Source organism: Strigops habroptila, chromosome 4, assembly GCF_004027225.2.
Source record: "Strigops habroptila isolate Jane chromosome 4, bStrHab1.2.pri, whole genome shotgun sequence".
Classification (NCBI taxonomy): domain Eukaryota; kingdom Metazoa; phylum Chordata; class Aves; order Psittaciformes; family Psittacidae; genus Strigops; species Strigops habroptila.
In genome coordinates, this window is record NC_046358.1 from 52,277,131 (window position 1) to 52,299,265 (window position 22,135).

Consider the following 22,135-nt stretch of genomic DNA (forward strand, 5'->3'; position numbering starts at 1 on the left):
AGGAAGAATGTGCAGGCACATTACTTCATGGGTGCTCTCATTTATGCAGTAATGTATATATTGCTAATGCTCTGGGCAGAGAGAAAGGGGAGACTTCAAAAATAGAGTGGCCCAAAGCTGTCCAATTTGGAGCAGTTGCCCTGGCTAAGAATATTTTTCTTTCACTGAGACTGGTAATTAAATATGGTTTCTAAAAAAATAAATAATAAAAGCATTATGGCTATATTTAACTGCATACCACAGCCAGCCTTGATCACAATAGTATATTCTCATTAGTTATTCACAGTTTCACTCAGCAGCTCAATGAGCAGTGTCAGCCAAAAGAGGCATCAAATTGTTGAGCATCATCAGGAAGGGTGTTGAGAACAATGCAGAGAGCATCATTTCGCCAATGCCTAGAACCCAGGTGCACCCCCATGCTAACGTGTGCCACTCTGCTCTTAGCATTGCAAGGACATAAGGGACTGAGGGAAGGTACTGAGAAGAGCAGTTAAAATGATGTGGATGTGGATGATGATGCAGCTGTCTTACCAGGGGAGACTTAAAAAGCTGAGACTTTTCAATTGAGCAAGGAGGCTACCTGGAATGAAGTGAATTAAAAACTTGTTCACTAAATCCCATCTAAAACTAGGGATCACTAACACTAGTAAGAGATTTGTTTGACAGATACAATAAAGTGCTTACTTACATAGGTAATGAACTTGTGGAATATGTAGTCACAGCAGATTTTAAAGGCAAACAGTATGAGCAGTAGACACAGGGTAGACAAATTCACAGACAGCATGTCTAGAAATAGAGAAAAGGCAGAGATGAGTCTGTAACATCCCTAAATGAGGACTGTGGATGATGGGAATGGGCCTCAGATAGCAGTCAGGTTTGTTTGCTCTTCCTGAACAGAATCTCATAATGTCACTGCTGGAGACAGGATACTGGGTTGCATGGATTCATGGCTGGTCCGACCAAGTAGGGCATTTCTTAGCTACTTACAGTAACAAGGTTCAAAACAGAGCTTCACTGTGCAAAGTACTGTATCAGCATATAGCAAGAAACAAGTTTGCTAGGATCGGCTTGCTATTTCAGTAAGACAGGTAAAGTGGCAAGGAAAGTATATGTTACTATTGTCATTCGTAAGAGAAGCAGCACTCTGTATTATTGTTTCAGACTGAGGTCCCAAAAGCACTGTGTGTTTTTGCTTGCCATTGTAAGTTCTCAGATTCAGACAAGATGCGATCTATGTCACTCACTCAGAATGACAAATAGACTTCTGTCCTGTCCATCATTGCTCCACACCCTGAAGTTACGTAAGCCCAAAGTGCTCTTTCTGGTTGACATTGCTCTGGTTCTTATTTACACCACTTCTTCCAACCCCAAAAGGGTCCTTCAGGTTTCCATGTACTACTGAACTCAGAGGTGAGTCTTTTGGGAACAACTCACAAACAGAACTACAAGTCCCTTTTACATTGCAACAGAGGAATAAGGGGAGAATAAACTGTACATGAACACAATGTACAGTGTTGCCCCAGGAACAAACACAGTTCTACTACTTTTAAATTAACCTTGAAATTAAAAAGATTGACTGAAAGGCTTGTAGAAGAGATAGTAGAAGAGATTTTTTTTGAACATATACACAAAAGCAGTAATAAAAGAAAACAAATTGGCACAAATATATTCTGTTTCTTATGTTCTTAGTTCAGATGGAGATCACACACAATTCCATCTCTTCACCTGAGCTCATCAGGGACATGAAAAATACTGGACATTAAATTAGAAATCCTCCTTGAGAGCAGAGCAGTCCATGGGAAAGATGTTACGCTCAGGGAAAGGTTATTGAGATGAATGTCTTCATGAGTGCTGAGCGCCTTCCTGGGGTGTCAATCTGCAGGCAGAAATTGAACAATTTACAACAAACGCTACATTAGCCTCTGTAGCAGTTTGGTGGAAAAGCAGAAAGTGGCTAAATACTGCATCTGTGGAGAGTCCTACCACTAGAAGTGATGCAGAAAGGTTTCAGATGTTGGATGTGGCTCTGCTGGTACAAGCTTTCCACCGCCTGTAGCTGCAGGAGGCACTGGCTGGGAACTGCTGTGTAGTATTTTAACTCCTAAACAGTACCTTCCCCCCCCCCATTGTTCATCACAAGGAATTAAAGGTGTATTGAGCTGCTGGCAGAGTCATCTTTCAGATGGAGGTTTAAACATGAGCAGACAGGATATTCAAAGAAAACATGCCACTTTTTAAAACAAGAGGAAAGCTAACTTGAGTTCTGGTTAGGCTGGGTTTGGGATGGTTTTATTTTGACTGAGGAGGAGGAAAACGACAGTTTTTGTTGTGGTGGGGGCTAGCAAAGAGAACAAATTGAAAACAAGCTTTTTTGGGGTTTTTACCCAACTTTCAATGAGACTTCAAAGTACAGTAACTGAAAATGACTTCTGGAGGTGGGTAACACTTTCAATCTATTACATTCATTCAGTGGCCAGTTTCCTCTGTGTGGGAAGGCAGGTGGGTGGGAGGGTATCTTATACATAATAATTGAAGGGAAAATATGCACTAAAACCCCACAGACTAGCATACTTCAAAGCACCTGCAGCGCCTGTGCTACTTCCAACACAACAGAACATTTCTGTAAGTGACTCAAGTTCATAGAGACACCAGCCTTTTAAACAGGTCATCTTCTACACAGCAACAAATGGCCTATGTTTCAGTGGGAGCAGGGAAGATGTCATGGTCCTATAGCTTGTCTCACAAATGCAAGGTCCCATGTAATCACTGGGCTTCTGCCAGGAGTAATTTCCTGGGTTACAAAAGGCTCTAGCACAATAAATATACATCAGAGTTTTACTCAGACCTGTAGAAAGGACAGCAGGAAGGCAGTGTTCATGACAGGCAGGCTCTGTAGGGATTACCAAAGGGCACGTCCATGGCTCAGCTGCCCCACACAGGCGAAAGGTCTGCAGTGGCATAGAGAGCAAGAGAAAGCAGTGACTGCCAGGATTCTGGGAAATACCAGAAACTGGCAGCCTGTGTAGCTGGCAGAAAGATTTCCTTCCATCTGCCAATTTTTTTTGTTCTTGGCTCCCTGCTCACTAAAGAAATCCATAGATGGTATTCAGCATATAAAACTTCAGTGGAATCACTTTCAATCAGTATTTAAGTCCCCCAAATTAAACCGTATAATCAAAATGGAATAACAGCAAGCCAATTTCTAACTCATGCTACAAAACATTACAATAGCTGAGACTGCTCTAATGAATGAATGGAATCACCTGTCTAATGTAAACTAGCAGGTGTGTTTATGACTGGGGACCTCTATCAAGGGCAGTAGAAAAGGGAGTGGCTGGACAACTTATGTTGTCTGGAAGTCCCATCTTCCATGATCTCCTACAACACATCCTGCCACTTGTAAGAACTGACACCTGAAGAAACTTATCAGCAAAACCATGGTTCTGTGACAGCCCTTGCAAAACCGCTGATACTTTAAGAGCACCAAGATTTCCACATCAGAGGATCATCTTTTCTAGAGTCACAGATGACCGCTCAAATCCCAAAGTGACAGATATCCATTAAAGAAGAGGCACATTAAAAGATTAAAAATTAAATGTGTTGAAAATTTTCATAAAATGACTAGGCGTCCTTTTACCTTTCTTCTGACATTATGAATTGGGGGGTGGGTACAGTTTGAATGCTGAGCTTTTATAATGTCTTTTGCTTATCCTCCCCAAGAAACATAAATAATAATGTGGAGAAATGATGCAAAATTGCAGGTGTCTTCCAAGCATGATGCATATCAACTATATAAGGAAAGGACCATTTATGGACATCCTAGGAAAGTAATGAGAGTCTTCAGGGCCATTTGACTCTGCTCCATTGCAGAGATTGCCCCTAAAGGCAATGTAGAGACATCTTCTTGTATTCATTTCACACATGGTACTGATGCATGGACTATTTTCATAGTAATCTACATTTGGCAGTACTGTAGTAAAGTGGGGGAAGCAGTTATTTGAACAATAATAACTGGCCTGTTTTACATATAACCAGTATTCTCCTGCACAAATACCTGCTTTAAGCTAAATATCTCTTGCTTTGTACAAAAGTATGCAAATAATGTCAGGAAGCAAAAAGTAAGAGGTGAGATTGAATCCCTGGAGTGTTCATATCCATCACTTAGAGACCAAGATTAGCATGGTATCCTGGGTCTCCTCTCAGGTCCTATTTACTGTGCTCAAACTGCTGTGGTTGAATTGGGATGGTTTCAAGCATCTTGGCAGTAACACCTAGCAATTGAGCTAGAAAAGGAAGATGGCAAGAAGGCTAGGAAGACATCTGCCTGGGAAGAAAACAAAAGCTGACATCAAAGAATTATCAGTTCGCATTCCAGCTAGCATGGCTGAACTCCCTGGCTCTGAATTTACATCCCTGCACTTGCAATTCTAATGCCTGGTGATGTGCTCTGATCTTTGTTCATTTACTTGTCCTGTCTGACTGGAAATGATGTTTTCACAACAACCTGCTATTTACTGTGGCACCACAGCCCTAAATATCCTTTAAGACTTGCTGAGGCTTAGCTGGCCAAATTCTTATGCTGGCCTTTCAACTCTCAGTGACAGCTGAGTGCCTGGCTTGCATATATCCTTTTCAAAAATACCAGGTTCTGTTTTTCAATAGCATCTTTATAAATCTATTTAAAAAAAACCCCCAAACAAACAAAAAAACCACAACCAAAACCAAAACCCCAAACTTCTTGCTATTTACCTCTTGAACAGTCAGTGCTATACAGCTTCCTGATGCTACTGGGAAAAGCTCTTATGCTCACTGAAATCTAGTAAATGAATTAATAAGCTACAAATCAAATAATGAAGTATTCCTATTGATCTTCCTACATGTTGTAATACTATGCACTTGCATAAGAACAAAAACGATACACCAGCAGATTGCTCTTTGGATTAAGAGTTTCCATGTGTGATGCTTCCACCTGCAATTCCTCAGTTAAACAACAGGCTGTTCTGAACAGACTTCTGTTCCCCAAGAAAACAAGAATCCAAATGGCAAAGAAGCCACATCAACAACTAACAATAAACCCTGTGTGGGGTATAGAGCATTTTAAAAACTGATGGATTAGATTCAACCTGCTTCAATAGGTGCTCACCAGCAATAGTTCAAGTTAATTTTACAGCTGACAGCTTAAAAAGGTTGGGTGAATAATCTGTTCTCTTAAAATGGAAAACTTCCATTTTCCTTAATATCTTGAACTTCCCAAAGCACATCTGAACAGATTCATGCTGTTGCAGCAGCTTTGCAGGATATGAAAACAAGCAATCATTTGTTGCTTTCTATACTTGTCCTTGCAATTAGCTGTGGAGTAGGGTAACTCCAAAGCGAGTTTGAGCACAGAAGAGCTCAGGCTCTACAGACTGTATTCTCTGCCAGAGGTAATGTGGGCTTGTTCTCTCTTTTAGCCCCCATGAGTGATTGGCTAAGGAGCTATACCTGTTGCTTCTGTTGCTAGTTGAGAGATTAAGCACATAACTCCTTTCAAGTATATAACTATATATGGTTCTACAGCAGTACAGCTACTTAAATTAACTGTGTCACTGTAAAAACATGTATTTTTGGCAAGAAGTAACTTAACAGTGGCCAGGGAGAGAGGAAACCATTAGAGAATAGGGTGAGGGGGAAGCATATCAAGGGCATGGCAGAAAATTACTGCCTTATTTCTCCACAAAACTCATACTGCCAGGTGATACCAAAGCAAGGAAATAAAGATTTGAAGAGCTGATCAGGAACAAATCAAAAAATTCAGAACCCCAACGTGAAAGCAGCAACTCAAAAGCAGGAAAACACTAAAAACTAGGGGATTTTTTCTGCTGAAGGAGCATTGCTGCTGCTGCACCATCAGCCTAAGTAGAGGTAGGACTCAATCTGTGGCTGCAAGCGCTGCAGAAGTGGCCACAAACACATTGCATGGGTTTTCTGGCAGACTGTCCTGTCATATTCCACAGATCAGACAGCGCTGAGGCTTTCTGCTAGGACTAATCTCTTCAATTCCAGTCGCTGGCTTTCTTGCTCTAATGCACTCTGAGACAGTCAGCAACTGATACAGGGGAAATATCATTGTCATGAGAATACTCACTATGCCTATCTCACAAGGATTTGACCAGCCTTGCCTGGGTCCCAGGCATGAGGGTGTCTTGTAGTTTCAAGGTGGTATGTCCTTTTGAGAGATTTATAATCCCTGCAGCTCAGGAAAGCAGGAGATAATGAAAGATGTGCTTGTGCTTCTTAGTGATTATCAGAGGGAATTGTAATGGAGCATTTGCACAATTAATTCATTTCCTATATCCAGCATACCTAATTAATCTAGGGAAAAAAACTGATTATGTTTCTCTTCTAGAACTCAATCTTGCCTTTATTATTAATATATGGTTTGGTGAGTTAAATGCCATCTTTTTTTTTAGTTATTTGTCCCAGCACCAGTCTTACCTAGTCTATTAGTTCTGATTCTACAGGGAGTATGTAACTCCAGGATGCAACAATTCTTTGTCTAAAGATGGAAGTTTCAAAGTTAAAGTTAAAACCACAAATGTGTTAATCTCAGTAACCAAGTTATTCTGCTTAACTATTAAAACTTCTATTTGCTTCTCTCCTTCTGAAGAGGTCCTCAAGCTTTAGTTTATCCACGTCTTGAGAGACCCAAGGATTAATCTTGACTGCTGTCTACATGCTTATTGAATGTTTTGATTTTCTAAACTAGCCTTATAGTTAAGAGAGATCATTTAAATTTTTCTTTACTGGATTTAAGATAGGAAGGTAAATAATCTACTTAGTTTGGTGCAGTAGTTCTTCCCTTTCTTGTAGGAACTGTGCTTAATGGTGTGTCTTACTGGAGTTTGGGACACTGTATACAAGCACGGGCTGAGCTAAAGCTTAAGGCATGCATAGGCAAAAGAAAGAGTAGCTAGAGGAGAAAAACAGAAGAGATGGGAAATTTATTTAGCAGTCAGTGGTGGTGCTATTCCTTTCTAGAGGGTATTTGGCAAGTAGATTCCCTAATTTCTCTCCCTTTGTTCCTCAGCCCTCTTTTTCTGGACAGCGAAGACTGCTATATATGGCCTATTAATTCTATAACTCATTTATCCACAAATGAGGGCTATATTCCTTCCTGGTATCCCACTAACTACAAAACACACTTTAGCCATGCAAGCTTTACTGCCTCATCTGTCCTCTGGCAGAATAAGCTGGAAGACAGCTGTTAGCCAACAGATAACCTTTCTCTCAGGATGCCCTGCCAGTCCCCATTCCCTCCCCAGACACTATCAGTTAGACACCGTATTTTCTAAGAGACAACTATTGGCTAGTAAAGCTAGTAAGGAAGTAGAAGCTGCCTAAATGCAATGCAAAGTCTGATCTTGCTTCCATCCAACTATAAATAATTGCAGTCATTTCAATTTCTCTGATTTAATTTTGCTTTAAGTACAGCATCACCACCTTTAACAGTTTGACTGTCAACCTCACGACATGGTTTTTCTCCTTGAAGAAGGCCCTGCATTTGCATCACAAGCAGGAAAGACTCCCAGCTTTTCTTTAAAATGAAATATGGTTGGATTCCTTCGACTGCAGGAGTAAGCCTGGAAAGATGATCCAAGAGCCTCCTAAAGGATCATAATCCAGAAGAGCTGGGTTGTTTGTTTTGGGTTTTTTTGTTTTGTTTTTGCATTGGGTTTTTTTTTTTGTCATTGTTGTTTGTGGGGGGGGAGGGCAAGAACACATGATTTTTAAGTTCATCTTGTGATCTCTGAACACCTGGCAGAGCCAGAATGAAAGTCTGTCTTTTAAGGAGCTTGTGACACTTTAGAGGTCATGGACTGTCATTCAGTCCTTTATCATCTTTACCTTGGATTGCAAATGGACATTCAAGATGCATAAGGTAAAGAAGGAGCACCTTGAATTCCCATGTTCCTGCCACTGCTAAAGGCATTTAGTATCTGAACCCTTGACCCTAAAGGCTTGGCCTGGCCAAACAGTGCTGTTTGGACAAGGAAATTATGCCCAGGTGCTTTTAATTATTAGGAAAGTAGTTTTCCAGAAATAGCTTGCTGGCTATTTGCCAGATCTATGCTTTCCGACAGGAAAAGCGAGAAGTAAATGACCGGCACTTCATAACAGATCACAGAAGTCTCCCTCCAACTAGAGCTGGATGCTGGAAAGACTGTGCTATCCTCTCACCTCTTTTACAAAACCCTGGGCTAGCTCATAAGCAGAATTATCTCACATACCTTAGCAAATTGCTATAGGGAGATTCTGAGAGCTACATCAAACTGCAGGAGACATTTAAGTGCTGAAGAAATCTCCTGAGTCTTAATACAGAAATGTTCCCTGGGGGCTTGTGAGAGTAGGGCAAGTCAGGAACTGGTGCTAAGCAAACACTTATAAACCCTTTGGGTAGAGCCAAAAGAGACCAGTCCCACCCAGTTACCTACAAGGGGCAGAAGTGGGCCCAATTAAAACTGATTGAGAAGGAAGGTTAGTGGAGATATATGTCTGCTCTCTTTTGTTAGCTTCTTCAGCATTTATTCTTCTTCATATTCAATATGGCTACTGTCAGATTTGCCTGAACTTCAGAAGAACTACTTTTTAGTTACATGGCAGTGTGCTTATTGATGACACAGACATAGAGGTACCTCATGTGTTGTAACCTTTCCCAGGCTCCAAAGATAACTCTTTAGGGAGTATTTCATCTTCCTCTACTTTGATCTGTAGCTGCAGATGTCTTACAGGAGGCAGAACCTCAGGTGCAAATCCAGTACAAAAAAAAAGTATTCCCTAATAACTCTAAGCATGACACACATGGGGAGGCAAGAAAGCATATTTTCTGGGTTCTGCCACCTATGCACAATACTCTGGCAGGAAGAAAATGAGACAGAGAATGTTACAGTGAATAAATAGAATTTCATTCTTTGCAGTAACTGCCAGGCAGCTCATGGCTCCAATTCTCCCTTTGCAGCCTTGTTCCCCACCAGCATAGCATCTGTGCTCAGTCTTTCAGCATTCAAAGTTCCCTATTTTTGGAACCTGTAGCCAAACTACATGACAGAAGATACATTCTTATTAGTGCTTTAGTTCCAAGCTTGGCAATTTTTAGAAGACATCCAGAGCACTTGTTTAACATGGACTGTAGGCTTAAATAAGGAAATGGCATGCTTTGATTGCTGAGATATTACTACTTTACTCTTCATTCCAGCAATGCCTAGGGATTACCAGGAGCAAAGTTCCTTTGCTGGTAAGTGCTATACAAATATGTCAGATAACATTTGCAATAAAGAGGTGATGGATAAAGTAGGAGACACAGAGAAGGGAAGTTTTTTACAGATGGCACAGTAGGCAATTAAGTAGCTTGCCCAACGTTGCAGAAAGAAATTGCATGAGAGCTAGAAACTATGTCTGCTGAGTCATAAAACGTAAGTTTACTCATCTGCATTTCTTCCCATTGCATAAATGCCAAAGGAGCTTGAACGTGATATAATACATATAAGTTGCTTAAATGTAACTGAACTCAGTAAGCAGAGAGTGATTTCATTAGCTTTAAGAAAAAAAGACCTTTGTCTTACAGAGGGTGAAAAATAAACTACTCATTTGCAAGAAAGGCAGTGGCCCAGTCTTCTGGGTCACTGCTGGCCAGTGTCACCATTGTGCTTGGTTCCAACAGGGAGATGACTCACTAGGACTGACACTGTGGCGCTGCTGTTGGTCTCTCTTGCACATCTGACTTCCTTGCTTTGGGCAATTTTTATAGATGTACCCATCCTCCACAGTTCTTCAGCTCATTCAAAGTTTCCATAGCCAAACTCAGGTCTGGAGGGAGCTATATGAAAATACTGCCTATTTGCTACAGGTACAGGCAGATGCCAAGGGAGGCTTGCAGCTAAATGGTGACATCCTTGTAATTTACAGCAAAGAGAGGAGGGAAGAGGGCATAAGGAGGGAATTGCACTGCAGAGTGAATCAAGAATTTCTCCCCTGGAAACTGGCTGTGAAAAAATACAGGATCATCTTGCTTCCTCTTCACAGGAGGTCAGACAAGGCAGAGAGCTGGTGTCAGCCCCAGCCAGCTGAAATTAGCAAGAATTAGCAAGAAATAGTGTCCAAAAGTAACCTTTATAAAAATTAAGACCCTTATATGGCACTAAAATAATGCAAAGGATAGCTTCCAAGGAGAATTGTGGAAACATCAGCACTGTCCCATTACACAGCCCTTTGCATCTGCCTACAAAGCAAACAAATACCTAATTCAGTCAATAAAGAGATTTGATGCTTTCCATGGGGGCTTTGAGAAGTGAACAGGGGGGTATGACACAGGATGGTAAAGAAAGAAATAAAGGTGGGGCAGAAGGTCCCACTGTGTAGGAAAAAGCCTCCAGTTGGCAGGTGTTTGACTGTCTGCCCTGACTGTCAGCCTCTGATCTGGCAGGTAACTCACAGCTATTTAACTTGCAGTACTTAAGCAGTTCATTGAAGGAAATGTGGCTGCATCTGGGCTTGGAGTGTAACACACAAACTGATGCTCTATTACATTGCTGTTGTAAACTACTTCCTGAAAATGTAAGAATGAGCCTCTCTGGCATTGCCTAGGCTAGATTTTTGCTAAACATTTCCCACCACTCCACATCAGTTCTGATGGAGAGAGAGCAGTAACATGGACTCTTGAGCAAAGCAGACTTTGCACTGGAATGTTAGAGGTCTGACTTTATGAGGAAGGGTTTTTATAAGGCCTAAATGCAGTAGGAGCTCAGATAGCATTGATTTTGAACATTCCAGAAAGAAAATCTGTACCTCAAAATCAATATATAAGTTTCTAGAAAAGTAATTTTACTGTTGTCATCTGAAATGGGATTTACACATGCCCAGAACTTATGAAAAAGCAATATATTCCTCTGTGGGAGGCTAAACCTAAACATTTATTAATATAACTTTCAACATTCCCATTTGCAAAATGTTGACCTTCCTCTTAAATAGTGTTTTACTAACTGATTTTTCTCATTCTCTAGAAGTTGTACTTGTAGTGCTTTCTAACTACACCGATAGGTGGGGTGTGAAATGAAGACGATCTGAAAACAAAACTAGGAAAAAAATTCTTGAAAATTTGGGGCTGTTTGGGTGGTTCCCGCAATTTGTCTTTTCATAAAATGGTCTCTTTTGCCTGGGGAAATATGTAAATGCTCTTAGTTTTTGAATGTTGTCCAATGAAAATTTCTGAAGGTTATTTTTTTCCATTTGAGAACAGAAACATGTCTGCTCCATGCTCCCCTGCCCACAGCTGTTAAAAGATATGTAAAAGCCCAGAAAAAAAGCCCAACCCAAAACATTAGTTATTAAATTTCCCCCTTCCTCTTATTTTGCAATAACAGTTCAGAAGCATGCACAGTTAACTTTTCAGCATGAAAACTATTCTCATCTAGGTTGCTAATACACCCATAGAACTGATAAGCTAAGAATATTTCCTGAATCTTTTTTTTTTAATTTCCACTTAGTATATATTTCCATGCCAAGCAAAAGTGTGTTCTCTACCCACTCTGAATTCATACCCAAAGACACATTGCCTGCAGAAAGGCAGACTTTAGGAGGCTTATTTTCTTGTCTATTTTTTCCTATCTAATGCTTTTGCTGTTAAGGAAAGTTGTTCAAGACTGATCACTCAGAGTGCTCTAAAAGAACTTTTTTTAGTAACAACCAAGGCTAATACGCCAATGCAGCACATAAACAAGAGGTTTCTTCTTTTAATATCAGGATTCCTAAACAAAAGGATCTATTGATCTCCTAAACCATAATGCAGACCACTCAGCTTTCTATATTTTGCCTACAAAAGCTGCTCTAACTTCCCGCCAGGAAAATGATGCCAGGCTGACTTCATAAAGCACCCGAAAAAGGTTTGAGCTCTTATGAAAACTGGAAATTCTACAGCTATTTTTAATCCTCTTCATAAATATTATTAATATTCCCTGATTTTCTGTTAAGAATATTCTGTTATCTTCCTCTATGAGTTTTTACTGAAGTAGCATTATACACATCCTTACTACATAAGCACACTTGGGTGGTGGCAGGAAAAGAATTTTGAGCACCTGAGCACAGACACTCACACTACTTGTCACAGGACCCTAAGATGACCTCAGTGAGTGGGAGCTGTGTTTCTGCCTGAAGGGCAACTCTGCTGATCTTTAGTCTCATTGCTAGTGTTGGACTTGCTTGAGTAAACTGTCCACGTGTTCACTCCCTGCTTTTAAGCATCAAGCCGGCTAGCCTTGCTAGCCCAGGCACAGTGTTGTGCCACCTCAGTGATGAAGTGCTTGGGATTTGAGAAGTTTGGTAGGACTGGCCACACTAGAACTCAGGTAAATAGTGAGAGCTCTGCTAGCATGGCAGGAGCTTGTGTTATGCAGGAAGTGAGACTTGACAGATGATATCAAATCTCCTATTAGTCCACTATCCTGTAAATGACAGTGGCCAATAGCAGAAGCCTAGGGAATAAAAGAAGAGAGTAACAGCATGCTAAGCATAATAGTAATGCTTTCCCAGGGTCTCTCCAGCAGGTTTTCTCCAGCATCCAGCAATTTGCAGCTCAAGGCTCTAGGATGTAAAGGTACAGGAATCTGTAGTGCATCTACACAGTTAGACCCTGACATTGATGCTTTTTGTGGGAAAGAACACAATTCATCAAGAATCAAAATACAGCTATTTCTTTCCTCAAAAGTTAATTCAGACTTATAAACACCAGAATCATTTTATGGAAGCCTGGAGAATTTTATACAAAAAATAAATTAAAATACAACAAAGAGGGTCTCATATACCCTTGTCTGCACCCCACCCATTTGGTCCTGTTGAGCTAAATTGGTATCAGTGATATGGAAAACTGCAAAGTAAGTGGAGTTATGCCAGTGGTACAGTCAGTCATCCTGTCTTAGCTAAACCTTTTTCAGAGAAGCAAGAGGAAGGACTAGGAAGACCTTTGTAATGTGCACAAGTATATCAGTGCTTTTATGGCCTGCTGACTGGAAGCCCTACACATGTTTCAGTCGATAAGGTGATCACAAGGTTTTCATTCTCATCTGAATAAGAATATTTAATCTTTGCAGCATTAAGTCCTATGTGCTAAATTAAATTTCCTGCAAGCTCAGCAAACAGTTTTGATACTTTGAACTGCATTGTACATGCTTTCCTTTCATCACAGGATGCATTTTGTCTCAGCATCAACAGCCAAGAGGAGAAACACCCCTTGGGCCAGGGAGCCAAGTCTGCTTCAGCATAAGTACTGATATGCTGTGTTCAGTGAGCTGTGGTATTCAGAACTGCCATCAAACAGCAGGCTGTTGGGGTGGGATTCAGATGACCAAGCAGAGGTTTCTGCAGTGGGGGCAGCTATGTCTGAACTAGTCATTGCAGGCTCTTTTAACTGTCCACCGAGATAAAAGGCTAGTTGGTTGGCACAGTGCAGCTCATTTGATGCAAGCAGCTGGGCAGACAGCATCCTAAAGGTGCCTTTTGCTCTGCACTGATTTTTAAGGCTGTACAGAGAATTAGCTTAGGTGTAAACAAGCCACACTGCAAATCTCTGTGATCAGCAAGGAAGAATCTGAATTTTAGTTCCTTCCCAGTTCTAAGCTAATAAAAGTCTTTGCCACAGTAGGTTTGGGGAGGCTTTTCTATGCCCCCTGCTGCAAATCACTCATCTGTGAGTATGCTTCAAAATGCTTCATTCTTATAGGCTAAATTTTGCATCTTGGTCAAGAGTCGCCTAAAGCAGAGAAAGCTGGTTATATTTTTCTTTCACGGGAACAGAAGGAAGAGGAAGAGAAACTGATGGCATTATTGAAAAAGCAGAGGATTTTTTCACATCATAAATTCTCAACAAGTTTAAGACATTGCATTTTGGTAAAGCGCATCAAATACTTGTGCTGCTTTTGTAAACAAAGTTTAAACTATTTTAAATCTTTGTTAAACTTTCCTTATTTACATTTTCACTAAATAAGAGTGGGTGATGGTTGTGGTTAAGAAGATTTTAAAGAAACAAAAGTTCTATGGATGCTACAGCATCCATACAGTACAAAGTAAAAGGTAGACTGGGGGAACAATACACAGTGGAAAAAAATTGTTAGGGGACAGAAATTTAGATGTCTTTTGCTCAGCTCTATTCAGAGCTCAGTCCTTTCCCAGCTTTTCTTGCATCATATGGAATTCATAGCATTTTAAAGATTTGCTGGCACAGGTTCAGAAGTATAGGGCGTTTAAGCTATTAAAACCAACTAAAAAATCCACTTTTCTTTGTTACAGCAGTGAAATGTCACAGGAAGTTGAGTTTGACCTACAAACCTCAATTTCCCAGTACCCCAACCTCTAGCCTTACTTGATCAGAGTAACTGAACATGCCTGAAGAAGAAAAGCATAATTTGCTATAAGATGGAATTAAATGTGTATAAACAGAAACTAGGTTTTGGCAGGCTATCCTCTTTCCTAATGCCTCAGTATTTCCCCAATTACTACACAGCCCAATCATTCTACATAAGTTGTTTTTATTAACACTACAAGAGGCCATCTGTCTACAAATACCCAGTCAAATAATAGAAACCAACACAAAAATAATCAAATTCAGCTACTGACAGATCTAAAAGATTTGTATGCAGAATAAATATTTACTTTTTAGGCACTTCAATAACATTCTGGGAGTTTTCCAAGCAGTTATCATTTTAGGGTGGCAGGGAACTGTAACAATTCTTTCTCCACCCATTTCAAGAATTTTTACTTTCAATCACCAAATATGATGTAACATTAGGCCTTTCCAATCTGCATCACCCTTTTATCACACCTCTAAAATACTGTGAATGTTACAGCTTATAGAAAACATAGCAGCACATTCTGATCCCCAAAATTCTGCCTCTCCTAGAGGCGTCTATTCTGAAAGATCTGAGTTCCTCTACAAAACTATGGGTGTAGCAATGGGTGGGTCTTCTGGATGGGTCCCCTGAATCAGTTCAGGTGGATTTGGTTTAGTAATCTAAACTAAAATACTTGGAGTAGTCAGTTTCTGTTGAGAACTATTTTAGATTTGTTTTTAAATACACCAATGTGCATGGAAACTTCCTTTAAAAGCTTCAGTTTGAAATCAGCATTGTTTGTCATATTTAATATTCCTGTTGAAAAGGAGGGAGAAGAGGAAGAAAAATGGGGAGGCTGCATAGAACTAACCTGCTGGCCAGCACTAGCAAATATAGCAACTTGTATCATATTGTGCTGTTATTTTCTGCTATCCAAAGTTTCCATGGGAACAGAAGAGATTGAAAAGATTAACTATGAGTTGCAATACATCTCTGAGCAATGAACATAATAAAATTCGTGCAAGTGTGGAAGAGGGTGGTTTCCCTTCCTGTTCAGCAGTCTAAGATATGACAATGATCCAGTAGTGTGTAGCTATTTTTCAGCTACTTCTCAGCTTCCATGTTTCACCACTGCTCATCCAGATGCCTGAGAGAGAGGAATTCCTGCTCACCCTATGAAAGAAATACCCTGGTAGTTACAGTGCCTCCCAGGGGAGGCTGTTGCTGCAGTGTACAGCTTTGCCACATGTAGGCTAAAGCCTCCAGCCTGTTAGTAGTGCAGTTACTTGTGTCTGGCCCTGATGCTGGGAGGTAAAAATTCAGAAATGTTGCAGGCACATATGATCCCTCTGTTTATATTGATTTACACCAACTTGCCTCAGAACTGAATTTGCCTCGGAGGCCATAAGAATTCTAATCTGTTAATTGTAGATTTTAAAATATGTGTCAAAAAACCCACCAACCAAAACAAACAAAAAGCCCCAAACAAACCAGCTGATCACAATGAAAACAAATTTAAATATGATGGAGAAAGATCAAGAGAGTTTTACAGAAATGGACTAGATTGCCTCTTGAATTATTGCCTCCGCTTGAATACACAGACACTTTAAATAAAAGCCTGTCTTTCTTACAAAATCTTGCCTTCAAAATATATCCTGGGATTTATAGTTCTGAAGATAATGAAATATACATGAAGGATGTCTTTTCATAACCACTTTATGTGGTAGTTATGATATACTGAGAACAATGACCACAGTAATTAAAAAGGTACACATACAGCAGGTTTGTGTAAAAAAATTAACATAAATGTTTGCAATATGGTCCAAAGTATTATCATTACTGCTTAGGAAACTAAAACATTTCACCAGGGATAACTACAGCAGCCAAAAATCAACTATTATGTAATAGCTGAAAAGAAAGAGGGAGAGGAAAAAAAACCCAACCAACACTCTGCATCTCCTCATGGTCCCTTGGGGTATCTATCCAGACCAGATGTTAGGAGGGAAGGATGTGCTTGTGCAGCCTGCTGAACAACAAATGACACAAGGACTACACATTTTGCAACAGGGTAAGTAAAGAGGTGTCAGAAATGCTGAGGAATTCATGCTCATGGAAGGCAATGGGGAAGAAGAAACTCCAGTGCTCTCACCTTCAGAAAATGAGAGGCCAGTTCCTGGCCGTGATGTTTGATAAATCAACTCATCTCTTTTTCTGCCTTGGCCACCCATATGATAGCTTAAGCCAAATAGCAATTTTGTATCATTGAGAGGCATGTTAAAGAAAGGAATCATTAATTTTAAAATCAAATAGTCATACTAATAGATACCAGTTACTATATGTTGCTGTACAATAATATAGTTGTTATAAACTATACTTGTATCTATCTTGCAGATAAAACAGTACATTTGGAAAACAGCTCTTCAACTATGAAAACTACACTAATAAAAGGTATTCCCCTTCCTGCATAAGCTACAATGTTACAAGGCACTTACCACCCACATAACTGTGGCCACATTCAGTAGGATTTGTTTCTTTTTCTACTGGCTCACTGGAGTGAACGCAGTATGAGTTCAGACCACAGAAAGGACCAGCAATAAAAAAACGTTCCTCAGCTGTTAAACCCACACACCATTTTGCTGGGCCTGAGAAGAGGATGGACAAGTAGCAGGAGAGTTAATGTCAGGAAATAATAATAACACTAATACTTCACTAATTACTCTTTTCCTCTGCACTCGATCAAAAGTGAGATTAGGACTGCAGCTAACCAAAAAATAAACCCCCAGAATTTATGTTAAGAATAAGAGGATACATCTGTTTCCTGTCTTAGCCAGATCTACTCACCCTTGTCATCAGAATAGCTGCACTGAGATGCAAAGTTCTGAAGATTAAAGCTGAGGGTCACTATTTTTACCCAGAAGAGCTCAAGAATATGCGTAAATGTAGTTCATTATGTCATCTCTGCCTGTGACAATGCAGAAATACTGCCAAATGGGGAAACTCCTAATTGTTAAAAGCTCATCTGAGTGAATGCAAGTGAGAGATTAAGGAAATATCTGGCCCAAAAGTGAGTTTTACTCCATTTCTGGAAGTCCAAAAGACAAGCTTAATATGGATTTAACTAAGCACAGCACTGACATTTGGCTTAGGCAGGGCTTTGCCAGTATGTCCAGTGTGTCTCAGTTCCTACAGTGGGAAGGCCTTTCTGTATTTTAGAGCTGGGAAAGAGATATTTAGAAAATGGGCTCCTTCAGTGAGTTTTTCTTTTACATACCTCCAGTTTTGGCCTCTTGGCAGGGTTTTTTAAAAGATGAAATTTGCTACAAAAACTATCAGAGTGGGAATACCTGGTCAAACTGACAACTGACTACCATCTGTTCACTGGTTACTCATGAGTGGTTGGAGTCCCCTTTGTGCTAAGCACTGCATGTATGCATAGCAAATGAGAAAGTGCATGCCCCAAATAGCTCAGAATAGACAGAGCAAAGATTTGCCCAAGACTGCAAGACGTACATGGCAGAGCTGGCTCTCTCATTTCAAATCCAATTCCAATTAATCTTTCTTTCTGAAATGGATTGGAAACTGTGCTATGCCTGTAAGGAAAAAAGGTCCGTATCATTAATACACACAGGAGTTCAGTAGTCTGTGGCTAAACACAGGAGGATGTACAGATGCTGTGAATGGAAAGGCTAAATTATTAAGTTGAATGAAGGTGGAGATTTTGCTACAGCCTTCACTGTTCAGAGTGATAGCAGCAGAAGTAATCACTTTGTTTCACAGACTTCTCTCCCTGAGAAGCCTCCTGTCCTAGAGGAAGTAATGGTTTGGTTTTTGCCATCCTTTTTCTCTCTTCCCTAATATAACCCCCAACTTACTGTCCTTCTAGAAGCCTTCTATCTTCAAAATGCCTGAGCCAGGTTTCTACAGATCTGAAATTTACAAAAGAAAAATACCTTTGGAACCCTTTTTAGTTGTCTTGTTTGTCTTTTTGTGCCCAGTATCTCAAGACATAGTTGGGAGATCTCAGCAGAGAGGAAGAAAGGGAGAAAAGATCCCTGCTCAGATAAACGGCCTGTTCCTGCTCTTCACTGGTCCCTTGCCCAAAAGATCTGCTAACATCACAGAATCTATGTTGTAGAAGATTTTCATGACATCTTAAAATCATAGAATCATAGAATGGTTAGGGTTGGAAAGGACCTTAAGACCACCTGTGGGCAGGGATGTCTCACACTAGACCATGTCGCCCAAGGCTTTGTCCAACCTGGCCTTGAACACTGCCAGGGATGGAGCATTTACCACTTCTTTGAGCAACCTGTTCCAGTGCCTCACCACCCTCACAGTAAAGTTCTTCTTTATATCTAACCTGAACTTCGCCTGTTTAAATCCATTACCCCTTGTCCTATAGCTACAATCTTGAACCATTAACCTACAGCACCTGGTGTTACTGCACTCCTAACCCAGGCATTCAGCTAGATGGAACATATCCCAGTCCAAGTATATGCCTGGATTACTGGTGTATTGGAGCCTCAGAACCAGGGAGGTGCAGAAGGCCAGAGAAGCAACGTGTGGAAAATGTACATATTCATGCAGCAATTCCTTCTGTAGCAAGAAAACAGCAAAACCTGTCATGTGCCTAAGGAGACAGGTCTGTGTTTGTCCTACTTATCTGCAATGAGGTCTGTTTCTCAAAGTCCCTCCATACAGGAACATAGACGAGGCCAAAGCTACTACTGCAGCCAGGGGCCGTGGTGATGACTATGCAGCTGCTCTATGCTATGTCTGCAATAATATACCACCACCAATTCTGAGCCCAGGAGATCCTCGCACAGAGCTCTTTTACCATAGCTTTGCAAGGAATTAGTTTTTGGACCAAAAGACACTTAATTATAATGTAAATGAAGAACTATAGAAGATGATGCCTAGGTTTTTGACAGCATGATTCATAGTGGTTACTTTTGTCCTTTTAATGAAAGCAATGTAATTAAGGAAAGCACAGTCAGATAGAGTTTGCCTTGCAGAAGGAGAAAGAACTATAGTCACTGAAGCACATAACAGAGTGATGGAAAATCAGCACTCCTCCACAGTTCATGCAAAGAACCACTCACAGTGCCAGCTTTGAACTATTCCACAGTGTATTTTGAATAACACATTAGTTATATGCCTGGAATAAAACATAGGAATCTTAACACTACATTGATTTGACTTTGTAAGTGTTTAACTCATAAATATTCTTAATCAAACAAATGCATCCAGATTTTTTTTTTTAGGATTTTTTTTTTTAAGTCTCAAATTTCAACTGTAAGGGAAGGTATTATATGTGCAGTTTCTAACATTACTGCTCAGCCTGCAATGAGATTATGTTATTGTTAAACTGAAGGAATTCCTGTTCCGTGGTGTTGTTTTTGGCTGATCCAGTATTGTGGGTTAACTTCATGTGATGTATTTTCTTCAGAACAAATTTCCTTCAATTCATCTGCAGAGGTTCAAGCTGCTCTGCTAAGTGTTCGTGACATTTTTTTGGAAGTAGCTATGAACATGCCAATGAAAAGTTAACAGATTGTCAGGAACACTCCCTTGGGAACGATGTTTCTAATTTTTCTTTATTCTTTATCTTTTGTTTATCCTCTTTTGCCTTTCAAGACTGTATCTTTCCAGCCCAGCAAAACTGTTGTGTGGAGCTGTCTACTTATGACACAATCCTGGAGAGCTGCAGAAGAACCCAGATCAGGGAAGAACAATCTAATTATCTGCTAGAATGGAGGCCTGGAGCAACAAAGATTCAAGAGCAAACCCGCAGTTAGTGGTTACTGTAGACTCTCTTCCTGGCTTTCTCAGCCTCATTGGATAACTACTGCCGATTGATTACAATCAGGTATTTCAGACCCAGCCATAAACATCAAAAGGTTAGCAGTGATGCAACTGGTGCAGAACCACCAGCAGGTCACCTGTGGAATTTTCTCTAAACAAAAACGTTTTCCTATGTTTCACACAGGACAGAAGCAGCCAACACACAGAGTAAAACTGGAATGAACTCTCTGACAGAGTCATCTGGATCATGACAACAGTATACCATTAAGTATTTAGTCAGTGGGAAGGGGCATGTGATTGTAACATAGCTAAGTCATCAGTCTTGGTAATTACAGGTAAGAAACAGAATACTCAGGCAAGCAGTGGAGAAAGATGGGTTAAAATAATATGATGTCAGTAAAGACGGGTGGGGACAAATTCTTTTGCTTTCAAGCAAAAGAATGCTTACTATTTATTTTCCTCTGAAGTTCTTTATATTTTATAGAAACGGACCATTTTGAAAAATTCTCATTGGCTCAAGAAATATGCCTGTCCAAGCCTCCTTAAATCCATTGAGAAGCAGAGAGGACTATTAAGGAGAAAGAAACAATTAATGAATGACCCTTGTCATATAGCCCTGTTCAAACATACACTTTCCTCAACAAGTGCAGTAAACTGCAGCTTTGAATTGGATGCAAAAAGAAATATCCCCCCCAAAAAAGTCATATTTAGCTCAGCCATGAAAGCTGCTCTCTTTAATGTGGCAAGAACAGGAATACAAGAGCTTCACATTCCCCTTTTATATGTTTAACCTTTGACAAGAAGGTTAAACACTTTCCTCATAACTGACTCACATCAGGAAATACAAGAACTATATTCTCCAGATGAAGCCTGGCTAGCTGCAAAGTGCAATGTCAGCGTCTGAAGTGGAGTAAAACAAGGATTCCTTGTGCAGTTCTTAGTACTTCTACAGGGGCAGGAAGTGGGTCAGCAAAAGGGTCTTTTCCAGACAGGAGAAAGCTAAAATGGTCATGAGAACAACAAGGAAGTTCAGCGCAGGGGGAGAATTGGCTCCAATTTAAAACATCTCACTGAGACCTATTTTAAATGCATTGATGTATTAAAATCCCTCCAGCAAAATAGCAGGAAAGTTTACAAAACATTAAATGGAATATCTATGAAAGCTTTCCGTGTTTCCTGTTCTTTGCCTTACAGATATTTTAGGGCCAGGTTCTCATCTGGTGTCAATGCACCTAACTCCCTTCACTTGGCTGATGAATGTGAGCTCAGGTTTGGCTGGATGTGTTTGTTTATTCATCAGAAGACTGGTGGCCAAACTCCTGAACCATAGCAGCTCCAAGCAAAGTCAATCAAATTTGCAAGTACTTAGCACTTCTGAAATTCAGGTCTGGGGACCAGACAGTGCCACTGATTCTTACTTAGTGCCCTAACTGGCTAGAGATGTACTTCAGGTTAAACACAGGTCCTGTGAGGCAGGGCAGAGTTCTTGTGGAGTGCTGAGGAATGAAGGCTGTAGGGAACAAGTGAGTGCTGAGTAGTGACCTCTCCCCAGGATAAAGCATAAAGAAACAAGCACAGGTGAGTCTAAGGGTGACCCCCCTCTTCTGCTTAGTATTTGGAGGGGACCACCCATGCAAGTAAGAGTGAGCCCGCAGGGCCCATCATAGGAAGACCCATGAGTGCAGTTCCTCTACCCAGAGTATGTTGGGGAATAGGAAGAGAAATCACTATGAACATGGCAATCAACATTTCTGCATCCATGGCCAGACCATAGCTGATATGACAGCTAAGCAACAGAGATCCTGAGAAGGTCTTGGTGGGTGTGGATGGTGCTACTCCCTTTCCCCATGGCATACTCTGGGAAGGATAGGGAAATGTAGGATGTGAAGAACCAAGCACTTTTTTCAGGAGCAGATCCTCCCTGAGGTGTCCCCTAAGCACTGAACTTACCATCTGCCCCGACTTAATCCCTC

The 22,135-nt window shown here is 40.5% G+C and overlaps 1 long non-coding RNA gene across 3 annotated transcripts in view; it reads right to left on the reverse strand.

The window, feature by feature from the left end:
* Positions 1-22,135, reverse strand: part of LOC115606586 — a 45,626-nt gene that overhangs the window by 736 nt on the left and 22,755 nt on the right. For all 3 annotated transcript variants that reach the window (XR_003990936.1, XR_003990935.1, XR_003990934.1), the window contains one exon: positions 689-786. This is a non-coding gene — a long non-coding RNA (uncharacterized LOC115606586). The remainder of the gene's footprint in view (positions 1-688; positions 787-22,135) is intronic.